This window comes from Pimephales promelas, chromosome 5, assembly GCF_988280905.1.
Source record: "Pimephales promelas chromosome 5, fPimPro1.hap1.1, whole genome shotgun sequence".
NCBI lineage: Eukaryota > Metazoa > Chordata > Actinopteri > Cypriniformes > Leuciscidae > Pimephales > Pimephales promelas.
Window position 1 is genome coordinate 12,340,783 of NC_142773.1, and position 12,689 is coordinate 12,353,471.

The 12,689-nt window shown below is 38.5% G+C and overlaps 1 protein-coding gene across 1 annotated transcript in view; it reads right to left on the minus strand.

The window, feature by feature from the left end:
* tmtopsa (teleost multiple tissue opsin a) overlaps positions 1 to 12,689 on the minus strand; it is a 119,626-nt gene that overhangs the window by 14,856 nt on the left and 92,081 nt on the right. The window lies entirely within an intron of this gene.

The window sequence follows — 12,689 nt, forward strand, 5'->3', positions numbered from 1 at the left end:
TACATCAATTTAATGACCTCAAAGTGCTACACATAAAAACATAAAAAACAGGAACATTAAAAAAAAGATAAAATAAATGAACTAAAAGCTTTTTTGTTTGTTTGCGCGAAATGAACAAATCCTTTTTTTAATCATTTCGTTCATTTAATGTTTCATTTTTTCATTTTGTTCATTTTTTCTAAATTTCATTTTGATGAATGAGTTCGAACAGGAGAGTCAGCATAACAGTACAGAGCACAGTACAGAGCAAGGTGACCATTTGAGCTTATAAAACTTAAACTTTGTTATTAGTTTTGCACTGAAACTGTCTTTTGGACCTTGAACCATCTGGTTCCCACTGAAGTCCATTTTATGGAGAAAAATCCAGGAATGTTTTTATCAAAAACCTTAATTTCTTTTCGACTGAAGAAAGAAAGACATGGACATCTTGGATAACATGGGGGTGAGTAAATTATCAGCAAAAGTTTTTTTTTTTTTTAAGTGAGCTACTCCTTTACGACAAACCATATGCAAATTCAACACCATTGCTGAGATTTTTCTCCTTAAAACTGCAGTGAACCAAAGACAGTCACAAAAACACTGTTTGAAATCGGGTCTGTTTAACCAATTAGGTCAACATGTGATCGTCAACGAGTGGAAAAGTTTGTTGGACTTGGCTGAGGCTTGAAGTAACCGAGCAACAAGAGTAGGAGCTGAAAACGAAAAGACGTGAAGTCGGACACTTTTTTCAAAAATTTATAAGTACTGCTTAAAGGGGTGATGAACTGAGAAATCGAATTTTCCTCGAGCTTTTGACATCTAAGAGGTCATCATATTACTCTATAATAATATCCTGTAAGTTTCAGAACTGAAAACGTCCTTGTTAGTTCAATAAAAGCTTTTATTGACACCAGGCTCAGCAAACGACTCGTTTTTCAAAGTGGAGAACTATGACGACAAAGAGGATAAAACACCACCCCAGGAGAAGAAGATCAACGCCTACTTCAAAATGGCCGGTTTAGCCCCGTCCACCGATTCGCGCATTACACGCATAGCTAAATGACATAGGCCTACCTCGTGACAAACCGGATAGAGCTACTGAGCAATACAAAATATTGTGCAGTGCCTGGTTGTGGATGAAGACAGTCGCTGCATAAGCTTCCGGACTGCATGGATGAACTTTATTTTTAATGTTGTTCCAGCTGATGAGGTAAAACATTGTCCTTCTGTTCGTTTCACTGAGGATTGTTTTGTAAACAAGACTGGATTTGCAGTCCGATTAAGCGTAAAGAAAAACGATTAAGAGATGTGCCGTCTACAGTATATTGGATCTGACATGAATTGTGCAACACACGGACTCTGGGTCGAACATGTATGGGCGAATCATCCCGTTTGCCATTTTACAACATTGGACATTTTCAAAACAATTTCCCCCAAGTGCATCGACGGGTGAGTTGAAACTCATTATAATATGCAAAAGTGTTATCCACTCACAGCAGTGGGCGTTTACTTCCAAGTCTTCAGTGCGAGACGCCCATAAAAAGTTAGTGTTTTTCAGCTAGGCTCAAAAAATAGCCTATTACTTATTCATTCTGATGTTTTTGAATGCAAAAACCAAGCGAACATTATAATTTGACCTCAGACAACAATATAATAAAATTTAAAAAGCCAGTTCATCACCCCTTTAATACAGCGTCTGTTTGTACAAGAATAAAGTTTGACATAAGACTATACTATCAATGTAGCGGGGTCTATGTTTTTTGTATCAGTTTTATTTTGATACACATGACACAATATAACATCCTAAATACATGTAAAGATTGTTTTTGACTGTTTAAAAGCATTAGTGGAACTGAAGGAGTGAGAATAAACACGAAACATACGTGATCGTTGTCATGCGGTAAATCCGGCCAATCGTGGAACAGCGGTGTCGTCATCAAAGCTTGTGCAGCCGCTCTGGGGTGCGTTTCCCGAAAGCATCATTAGCCAACTATGGTCGCAAGTTCCGTCGTTATCTGCATAGTTCAACGAGTCGGTGTTTCCCGAAAACCATCGTTCCAACGAACATTCGCAAACAGCATCGCAAAGTTGGGTAGTTTGAACGACAGCTCTCGACCTATGGTTAGAGGCATTGTTTCAATATTGCATAACATTTGGAGGTAATAAATCCTTATCTTGAGCAAAATAAGCAAGCTGACATTCAGTACAACCGGTGCCTTTTATTTAGAATACATACAAATGGAATTTACGTCTTTTAGTTTGTCAAAATATTTGAAGTAACGTGTTTGAAGAGTGCGCATGTGCGAACATGCATACTATGTAAGAACGAGCCAAATATTGAGTCTGGTAATAAAGCAGAACAACTGAGAACAATTAGAAATAGTCCTCAGATGACATGTCTGTAATTTATATAAAACAAATCTAGCGTTAATTGGATCTCAAACAGTTTCATTAAAAGTAGTTATTACTCCACCACGTGCGAAACCAACGTGGTTAAACGATACTTTGCGACAGTGGGTTTCGGGAAACAGTCGTGACTATCTAGTTGATTTTTCCAACGATGCATCGTACTATGGTAGTGAAACAGTGAACTGCGTCGTTGTACGGGAAACGCACCCCTGGAGAATTATCTGGCTGCTCTCGAATCGCGGTACTTTGATGGCATTGGTCGCATGTGGTGTCAGCGCTATCTCAAGTCTCAAGATAGAATTTCTAACGGGCATGCACTACTTCAGTGCTGTATCGAGTCGAACAAGCTTAAACTCTGAACTGGTGTGAGTGAGTGAGTGGAGGTGGGGCTAATTTACATATTCATAGAACCGTGTATACTAAATGAGGCAAGAGTTACATTCAAGCGATTTTAAGGCATGAAGATACAATTTTTTTCAAGGAAATTATGTTTAAATATGTCATTTAGGTGATCAAAAATACGTTTATTATATTATTCGTAATTTCAGTGCGTTATTGACAAACAGGTTTTGTGGAGCATTTTTCCTAAGCTCAATGCAGAAACGACTGCTAGCATCACTCTGCTTACGCAAGCAGTATAAATGATGTAGCTTATTATTATGGTCAGTGAAATAAATATGTGCTGCTTACATATGCGGTGTGGAAGAGACATGGCATTTGATTGCTTTTACTTTCTTGACAGTGACTATTGAGGCAAAACCACAAAATAATATACAGTAATATATATCTATTCTACTACTTAATTGGGTCTAATAATAAAATCTCAGATGTTGAGAACTATTCCACAACTGTGCAAAAATGATAATAAATATTAAAGGCTCACCACTTCCAAGAATATTTTGCTCTCTGAGTAATAAATGGAATGCAAATATTATGTCAGGAGCACATTTCAACATCAGACATTAACATTTGTAATGTGCATACTTATATATCCCAGTATTTAAATAAATTCTGCTTTTCGTTGGTTTTATATTGAAGATTACAGTAATTCAGCAGTTAGTGAAACATGTGAAAATCCATTGCTCAAGTTTCATATCTAACAGATGTTCGAGTCACAATCATCAAATACTATAGGAGAAAACACTGGGCCAGACTCACCGAAGATGTTCTGTTCTCGATGATTCTCTGATGGACGTTGCTGGACAAAAAAAAATGTTACTTGTATCTGTACAGCATTTTTAGTCTTCAACTCGCCTCAACTCACAGTTTCCATAGTTACGGGCTGGGAGGAATTGAAGACTGAAAATGACATACAGGAGAATCTTTCCTCATCGACTGGAGTGTGATGTATATCCGTAAACATCACTCATTCCTTCATGTAGATTTGTACCAAACAGAATTGATATGACATGTGACACTGTGCATAACTAACCCTTCTTGCTAAAGAAAAAGAAAACGGTTTATATCCATCTTTGTGGTTTATTTTGAATGCATATTATTTCAAAATGGATTCCTGCATCTTAAGTGACCTTCTGAGAAACAATTCCTCAGTAGAAGCTTGTTTCTCACAAAACTATTTCTAAATAATTATCTGCAATGTATTGCATTTAAGGCAACAGTTGGTTCTGGCCTAGAACTTCCTCCAGACTTAGCCACTGAATTAAAGTTCATGTATTACACCCTCAGCTTCCTTACATATGTGGACTGCCCGCTGTGAACACACAAATCATTGACAGGTAGAAAGCTTCTCAATAGCCTTCTCACTGGCTAAACCCAGTTTCCCACAGGGAACTACACGGGGTTTGTGAGTTGATGGAAAGCTTAAAATTTATTAAATCATTTCATCATTATTTAAATCATAATTTAATAAATAATTGTAAAATAAAGGCAATTTATTAAATTTATTTACCTGCATGTTACCATTGGCCATTAACTGATAACAGAGATCCATGGACATGCGAATGTGCTGTTAAATTATTGAAAAATTAAATTCATAAACATTTTAGGTCAAATGGGTTCTGACATAAAAGCTTGGGAAACCCTAGGCTGACAAAGAATCTAGCCATGGCCTGCAGACAAGTTTAATTAGATTTTTTATGAATCATTAGAAGGCAGCTCTCTCATTTTACTCTCTGTTCTCTGGTCATGTTCTGTTAGATAAGAACACACCAGTCATTTAAGACTTGAGATTCTGACCATATCATTAAATTATATGTGTTAACAGCTGCTCTCATATTTCAAATTCACAACATTGAACCATTCAATTTGATTTGAAAAAGCAGCTCAAAAGGATTCTATCAGACTAAAGGGTAACACATATGGCTAACATACTGTACATGTCTGTGATTGACCATTGTGTTGATACGTTCAACAAATATGTCTGTGATTGGCCTTTGTGTTGATGCATTCAACATACATGTCCGTAATTGGCCATTGTGTTGACGTGCTCAACATACAGTATATGTCTGTGATTGGCCATTGTGTTGATGAGCTCAACATATGTCTGTGATTAGCCATTGTGTTGACGTGCTCAACATATATGTCTGTGATTGGCCATTGTGTTGACATGCTCGACATATATTTCTGTGATTGGCCATTGTGTTGATGTGCTCAACATATATGTCTGTGATTGGCCATTGTGTTGATGTGCTCAACATACATGTCTGTGATTGGCCATTGTGTTACCGTGCTCAACATATATGTCTGTGATTGGCCATTGTGTTGACGTGCTCAACATATATGTCTGTGATTGGCCATTGTGTTGACGTGCTCAACATATATGTCTGTGATTGGCCATTGTGTTGACGTGCTCAACATATATTTCTGTGATTGGCCATTGTGTTGACATGCACAACATATATTTCTGTGATTGGCCATTGTGTTGACATGCACAACATACATGTCTGTGATTGGCCATTGCTTTGACGCATTTAACATATATGTCTGAGATTGGCCATTGTGTTGACGTGCTCAACATATTTGTCTGTGATTGGCCATTGTGTTGATGCGCTCCACATATATGTCTGTGATTGGTCATTGTGTTGATGTGCTCAACATATATGTGTGTGATTGGCCATTGTGTTGATGCACTCATCATATATGTCTGTGATTGGTCATTGTGTTGATGCGCTCAACATGTCTGTGATTGGCCATTGTGTTGACACGCTCAACATATATGTCTGTGATTGGCCATTGTGTTGACACGCTCAACATATTTGTCTGTGATTGGCCATTGTGTTGATGCACTCAACATATTTGTCTGTGATTGGCCATTGTGTTGATTCACTCAACATATATGTCTGTGATTGGCCATTGTGTTGATGCGCTCAACATATATGTCTGTGATTGGCCATTGTGTTGACGTGCTCAACATATATTTCTGTGATTGGCCATTGTGTTGACATGCACAACATATATTTCTGTGATTGGCCATTGTGTTGACATGCACAACATACATGTCTGTGATTGGCCATTGCTTTGACGCATTTAACATATATGTCTGAGATTGGCCATTGTGTTGACGTGCTCAACATATTTGTCTGTGATTGGCCATTGTGTTGATGCGCTCCACATATATGTCTGTGATTGGTCATTGTGTTGATGCGCTCAACATGTCTGTGATTGGCCATTGTGTTGACACGCTCAACATATATGTCTGTGATTGGCCATTGTGTTGACACGCTCAACATATTTGTCTGTGATTGGCCATTGTGTTGATGCACTCAACATATTTGTCTGTGATTGGCCATTGTGTTGATTCACTCAACATATATGTCTGTGATTGGCCATTGTGTTGATGCGCTCAACATATATGTGTGTGATTGGCCATTGTGTTGATGCGCTCAACATATATGTCTGTGATTGGCCATTGTGTTGATGCACTCATCATATATGTCTGTGATTGGCCATTGTGTTGATGCGCTCAACATATATGTGTGTAATTGGCCATTGTGTTGATTCACTCAACATATATGTCTGTGATTGGCCATTGTGTTGATGCGCTCAACATATATGTCTGTGATTGGCCATTGTGTTGATTCACTCAACATATATGTCTGTGATTGGCCATTGTGTTGATGCGCTCAACATATAAGTGTGTGATTGGCCATTGTGTTGATGCGCTCAACATACTGTATATGTGTGTGATTGGCCATTGTGTTGATGCGCTCAACATATATGTGTGTGATTGGCCATTGTGTTGATGCACTCATCATATATGTCTGTGATTGGCCATTGTGTTGATGCGCTCAACATCTGTGATTGGCCATTGTGTTGATGCACTCAACATATATGTCTGTGATTGGCCATTGCTTTGACGCGCTCAACATATATGTCAGTGATTGGCCATTGTTTTGAAGCACTCAACATACATTATATCTCTGTGATTGGCCATTGTGTTGACATGCTCAACATATATTTATGTGATTGGCCATTGTGTTGATGTGCTCAACATATATGTCTGTGATTGGCCATTGTGTTGACGCACTCAACATATATTTCTGTGATTGGCCATTGTGTTGACGTGCTCAACATATATGTCTGTGATTGGCCATTGTGTTGACGCACTCAACATATATTTCTGTGATTGGCCATTGTGTTGATGTGCTCAACATATATGTCTGTGATTGGCCATTGTGTTGACGCACTCAACATATATGTCTGTGATTGCCCATTGTGTTGACGCACTCAACATATATGTCTCTGATTGGCCATTGAGTTGTTGCGCTCAACATATATGCCTGTGATTGGCCATTGCTTTGACGCGCTCAACATATATGTCTGTGATTGGCCATTGTGTTGACGCACTCAACATATATCTCTGTGATTGGCCATTGTGTTGACGCGCTCAACATATGTGTATGTGACTGGGCATTGAGATTGTCTCTGATTGGCCATTATTTTAAGGGTGCCCTTAAAATAACTTCTGAATAACACGTCATTGACTTCATACAAGTTTTTTTTCCTGGTTAGTGGCGGATTTCTGGAACTGCAAAATAGCACCATGGAATGTTTGCGCTGGAACACGCCTCCTCTTTTCGCTAAATGGCCCCACAAGAGCGCAAGTTCATTCCCTAAATTACTGCGTCGGTGTACATAGTCAATTGCGCTGGGTGAAAGATAGGGCCCATAGTGTCTATGGATGAATCACAGCTGTTCTGATATTCAGCATATATTTAGAAATTCTTACTCGTGTGAAATTGCTTAAATGCACACTGGCTTAGACAGTTTTAAACATATTACAAGCACACTGCTCATTGAAGCTAATCTATTAGAATATGCAATTCTTAAGACAGCAGACAAAAGCTTTGCAACAAAGCAGGACAGAAGTTTTGATATGATATCGCATCTGACAAGGATGACTGAACAGTCCTGAGAGATCTGTCTCAATGACAGACATGACTTTACATCCTTCTCTGCAGTTTCTTTTGTTGTCTGTGCTTTTGGTCCATCTGTATGCATCTGGCACAACAGTTTTTTTTCTGAACTATTCTGAAGTTTGCTCAACTTGGATTAAAGCAACCTGCAGTAGATCTATTCCTTCTACATTGATACACACAGCCAAAGCCTAATGTTAAGACAGCACAAAGCACATCAAAACAATGAGGTAATTAATCAAGCAGGGTGAATGCTGTGTTCCTCTTTCCCTTAGTCATTGAAAAACTATAAAGAAGTAAGGGCAGGATGCTTAGAGCTAGACACAAAATTAATTAACCTCAGCTGAACAAAATGCACTGGTATAGTGTCAAAACATAAGTGGAGACTGCATTTCTGCTGGATCAAGCATACAGTTTTGGGATCTTGCTGATTCAGAATCACAATAACACTGGGCATAAGAGGCTGGATCAAACAACAAAGTACAGTGAGCATATTCTAACTGTTACATATAAGAGAGCGATAACAGTATGTTTTAAAAGGTGTTTTCTAAATCATTGCTAAAAGGTTGCTAGGGACTTCAAGTCAAAAGTGCATCAGCATAGCTAGAATTTTTTTTTTTTAGCGAAAATGTATAGCACCCCTGTCGTTTACTGTATCTCAGCTCGAATAAAAATCTGCCTCAGACTCGTTTAACCCTTTTAAAAATCTGTGAAAACTGCAGCAACTGCAGCAAATTATAACAGACCATTTGACTCTAAATCATTCCCTTAGAAGCAGTTGAAAATTTAATTACGAGTTTGTTACATTTTTGTCCTTCCCTCTGTGGGTCAGTTGTTAACAGACAAACTAAGCTAATTTTTCATTTCTCATCTTTCAGCTGAACGCTCTCCATCCTAGGTTAAACAATAATAGGTTAAATCATAAAATAAAAGCCTAATAAAATTGAAATCTAAATTAGATATAGTAGGGTAATAGCCTACGGGGTGCGTTTACACTTGGAAGGTTTGGTACAATTGCTCTGTTAGATAAGAAAGCTAACATGCAGTTCAATCTTTAATTCCACTTTAATAGTAGATTCCAGCAGTGGAGATTTCCCTTGAAGACTGCAAGGGAAGCTCAGCTTCCCCTATAATGTCAAACAAATAATGATCAAATGTGTACTATTATGTTAACATTTTAATGAGTAAAAATGCGTTAGAACACGGTAATCTCGAAGACGAGTTCGTTCAGAATAAGCAACAAATAGCAGGTCGGCTGACTTGATCTCCTTCTCATGCAGCGCCTCCTGTAGCGCGTCACAGTGCATGCGTTTTCCTATGGCATTTCCCCGTTGAAGCTCGGCGTCCATTGACTTCAATGGGGCTGCTTTGAACAGTTTTTTTCAGTGCTGTTAAACTAGACGGTCATTGGATAAATGCTGCGATTATGTCCCGCCCACGGACGCCGGGCGTCTCTGGGGTTAATAGGGAAGTGGGCTGGCCTGGCGTCCGGGCGTCCGCGTGATGATTGGAGGATTGCATCTCCTTTTGATTGACAGTGATTTCACCCAATAAAAAAATCGCTGACGCGGAAGCTAGTTTAAAGACTTTAAAGAGTCTCGTCGCGAATTTTGCGTGTATTTTACTCGAAAGACGAACTACTGTAACATATTTCTTAGTATTTGCAATTTTCATCAGATATTTCACAGTTCAACCTAATTCCCACATTTCTTCCATCGATGTCAGGTGTCTTGTTACATGTGCGGGCGTGGTGTTTGAATCACGGCACATCTGTTTGGTTTCACTTTTGTGTTGGGATTCGGACATGCATTCTCCGCGTGTTTGTTTTCGGTTGTGAGTGCACAGGATGACCTTATGGTCGTACTCATGCGTAACGTTAGCGTTCTGTCTTGTCGTGTTCGCTCTGTTCAGTGTGTTGTGTATTGTGTGGCACATGGTTTATGTTTACATCGGCCGCGTGCTTTCATGTCATGTTTTGTCTTGTGTTGTGTAGCACACAGCTTGTGTTTTAAACTAGCTGTGTGCTGTCATGTTGTCATGTTCTGTGTGAACACGTGTCTTATGAGTGTTCTCATCGTTCTTCAGGTCTCATTTTGTGTGAGCACAATTGCTTTTTAATTTGTTTTATTGGTCATGTGTTTTTGTCATGTTTGGTATGAGCACATGGCTTGTGCTTGTCATGTGTTTGTTGTGCCATATCTTGTTTCCTGATTATTAGTTATTTTGCCCCACCTGTCCTCCCTCGTTACCTGCCTTTTTTGCTCCCAATTTATTCCCCTTGTTTGTTTTTTGTTTGTTTTTATCAATAAAATAAAGCCCATCAACTTTGCATCGAGTCCTCGCTCTTTTCACCATCCCCACACCTGACAGTCGAGTTTAAAAAAAAAAGAAGAAGAAAAAAGAGCTTCCCCTCTTTGAAAGACCAGCAGCCGCCACTGGATTCCAGTCTATACATTCTATAGCAATGTTACATGAAAAAGTACAGTGCATGTAAAAGTACAAAAAATCAATAGCTTAGCAGCTTAGTATATATGATAATAATTTACAAGCAAGGTTGGTTTTCATTGCTACACAAAAGGGAAGGTGTACTAGCTTTCCATTCTGTAGCACATGCATGTTGTGCTCTTCGGTTCAAACACAAAACTAGACAGGACAAATGACAAGCTCCATCAATCAAACCATAGTTTTGGTACCTAGAGTGAAACATATCAGGGATTTAGTGGAAGTTAAGCATCTCTCTGATGTGGATTTTCAGACTGCAGAACTGACAGACCGTTTATGACCTTTGCAAGGCATTCCATCTTAATCCAGTGAGACCTACTTTCATGCATTGAGACAACTCAGTGGAACACTCCACAAGAGGGGGAAAACATACTTGCCCTAAAAAACATCTTTCAAAGCCAAACAGAGTCAACTTTAGAGTTATATAGTAGGTCCCTAACCACAAGTGGAAGTGTAGGCCTGCTATTTACCCTCTTCATCAGTGCCACATGGCACAACTGACACTTTGACGGATGGTGCAGCAAGCACAATGAATTGGATTGTTTCACATGAGAGTAGGCCAGTAAACCAGTCGCATCACTTTTATCAAGCTGACAGTGTAGATAGATTGGACCACAACATCCCTGGCACCCAGTTTCTGGAGACTCAACAAATTGCTCAGCACACTCAGTTTTGATGGAGATACTTTCTGTTCATGCTCGTAAGCAAAAGTCTGGAGAATCAGTCCGTTTTGAGCAAGCCCACACAGAATGTGTATACAAAAAGAAAAAACATTTAAATGGTCATCACTTGTGACTAAGGCTGTGCAATGTTCAAAACAATGCATTGTGCATTCATACCTTTAAAGACAACTTGCACTTGCAGAATCATTTATTTAAACAATTAATTTAACAAACTACCATCTAATAATTCATTTAGATCACCTGACCTGCTGTAATGGTCCCCAGCTGGAGTGCCCTTGAGAGCTGCCAGAGGGCGTTTCCAAATTTACTTTAGACATGTGCATACAAAGAAAGCAGCTCCTAAAGACACAAATCTGATGATGGCACCCTGTTACACTCACCGCTGCTTTGTTACACATATTCAGATACTAGTCACAATGAGGGCGTTCCCATCATTATCAGATGCAGTGTTAAAGTTTCTCTTCAAAAGGAAAATTCTTTTGCAGCCTGATACGATTGATCACTGAATGTACTTACATGTCCATTAACCCTATATTTTGGATGCAAATTCTCAAGACAGGGGCCTAAAAAAAAGATAATCTGATACATTTTGGAATGGTAATACTTTTAAGTTTGTTATTTTGAACGGGTGATTTTAGTTTAATGAACAAATGGTACTGTGTGTATGTATATTGTATCCAAGCAACTGGATAAAAGTGTTAACGGTTTGAAAAAATGCATTTTGACCATTGGTTGTAAGTTTTGTGTAGAAAGTTTAAAGGATTAGTTCACTTTTGAAAAAACTTTTGCTGATAATTTACTCACCCCCATGTCATCCAAGATGTCCATGTCTTTCTTTCCTCAGTCGAAAAGAAATTAAGGTTTTTGATGAAAACATTCCAGGATTTTTCTCCATATAATGGACTTACATGGGAACCAGACGGTCCAAGGTCCAAAAGACAGTTAATAATTCCAGCTACGTCGCCCGTGACCTTTTGAACGTGATTACGTATTACGTGACGTTACAAACGCGCCTCACAGAATAGAGCAAGGCTAGCATTTGTCCTTAGAAAAGTTACATTTTTGGAATAAGTTTTGACATAACCGATCGTTTCGCATGATAAGACCCTTATTCATCGTCTGGTGTTGTTTAAAGACATTTGAAGCTGCATCTGAAACTGTTATTATCTCTCTCTTGGACCATGGACCATCTGGTTCCAATGTAAGTCCATTATATGGAGAAAAATCCTGGAATGTTTTTATCAAAAACCTTAATTTCTTATCGACTGAGGAAAGAAAGACATGGACATCTTGGATGACATGGGGGCGAGTAAATTATCAGCAAAAGTTTTTTCAAAAGTGAACTAATCCTTTAAGGTTATAGTTAAGTACACAATTATTCGCTTATGTAAATTAATACAACTTGAAATGTTAAAATGTATGTTGAAATTAACATCTAATTAACATCTAAGTTGAAATTAATTAGATCACAAAAAAAAACATCTGATGAGTAATCAATTTAGTGTACTTCCATTTTATGGACCATTGTAGAAGGAAACATATTTACCACGCATATTTTACGTCAGTCTCAACATGGAGCACAACATAAAATAGGCTTATAAATCATTAAACAGAACGTCTGATTACAGTTGACTGTTGAATTTCTTTGTACAGAAATCCTTCCACCAGTCATTTAACTTCAAATTCACTTACACATCTAAACCTTAGGTTCTGAACTTTGGGGTTCCTGGTTTCTTTATGC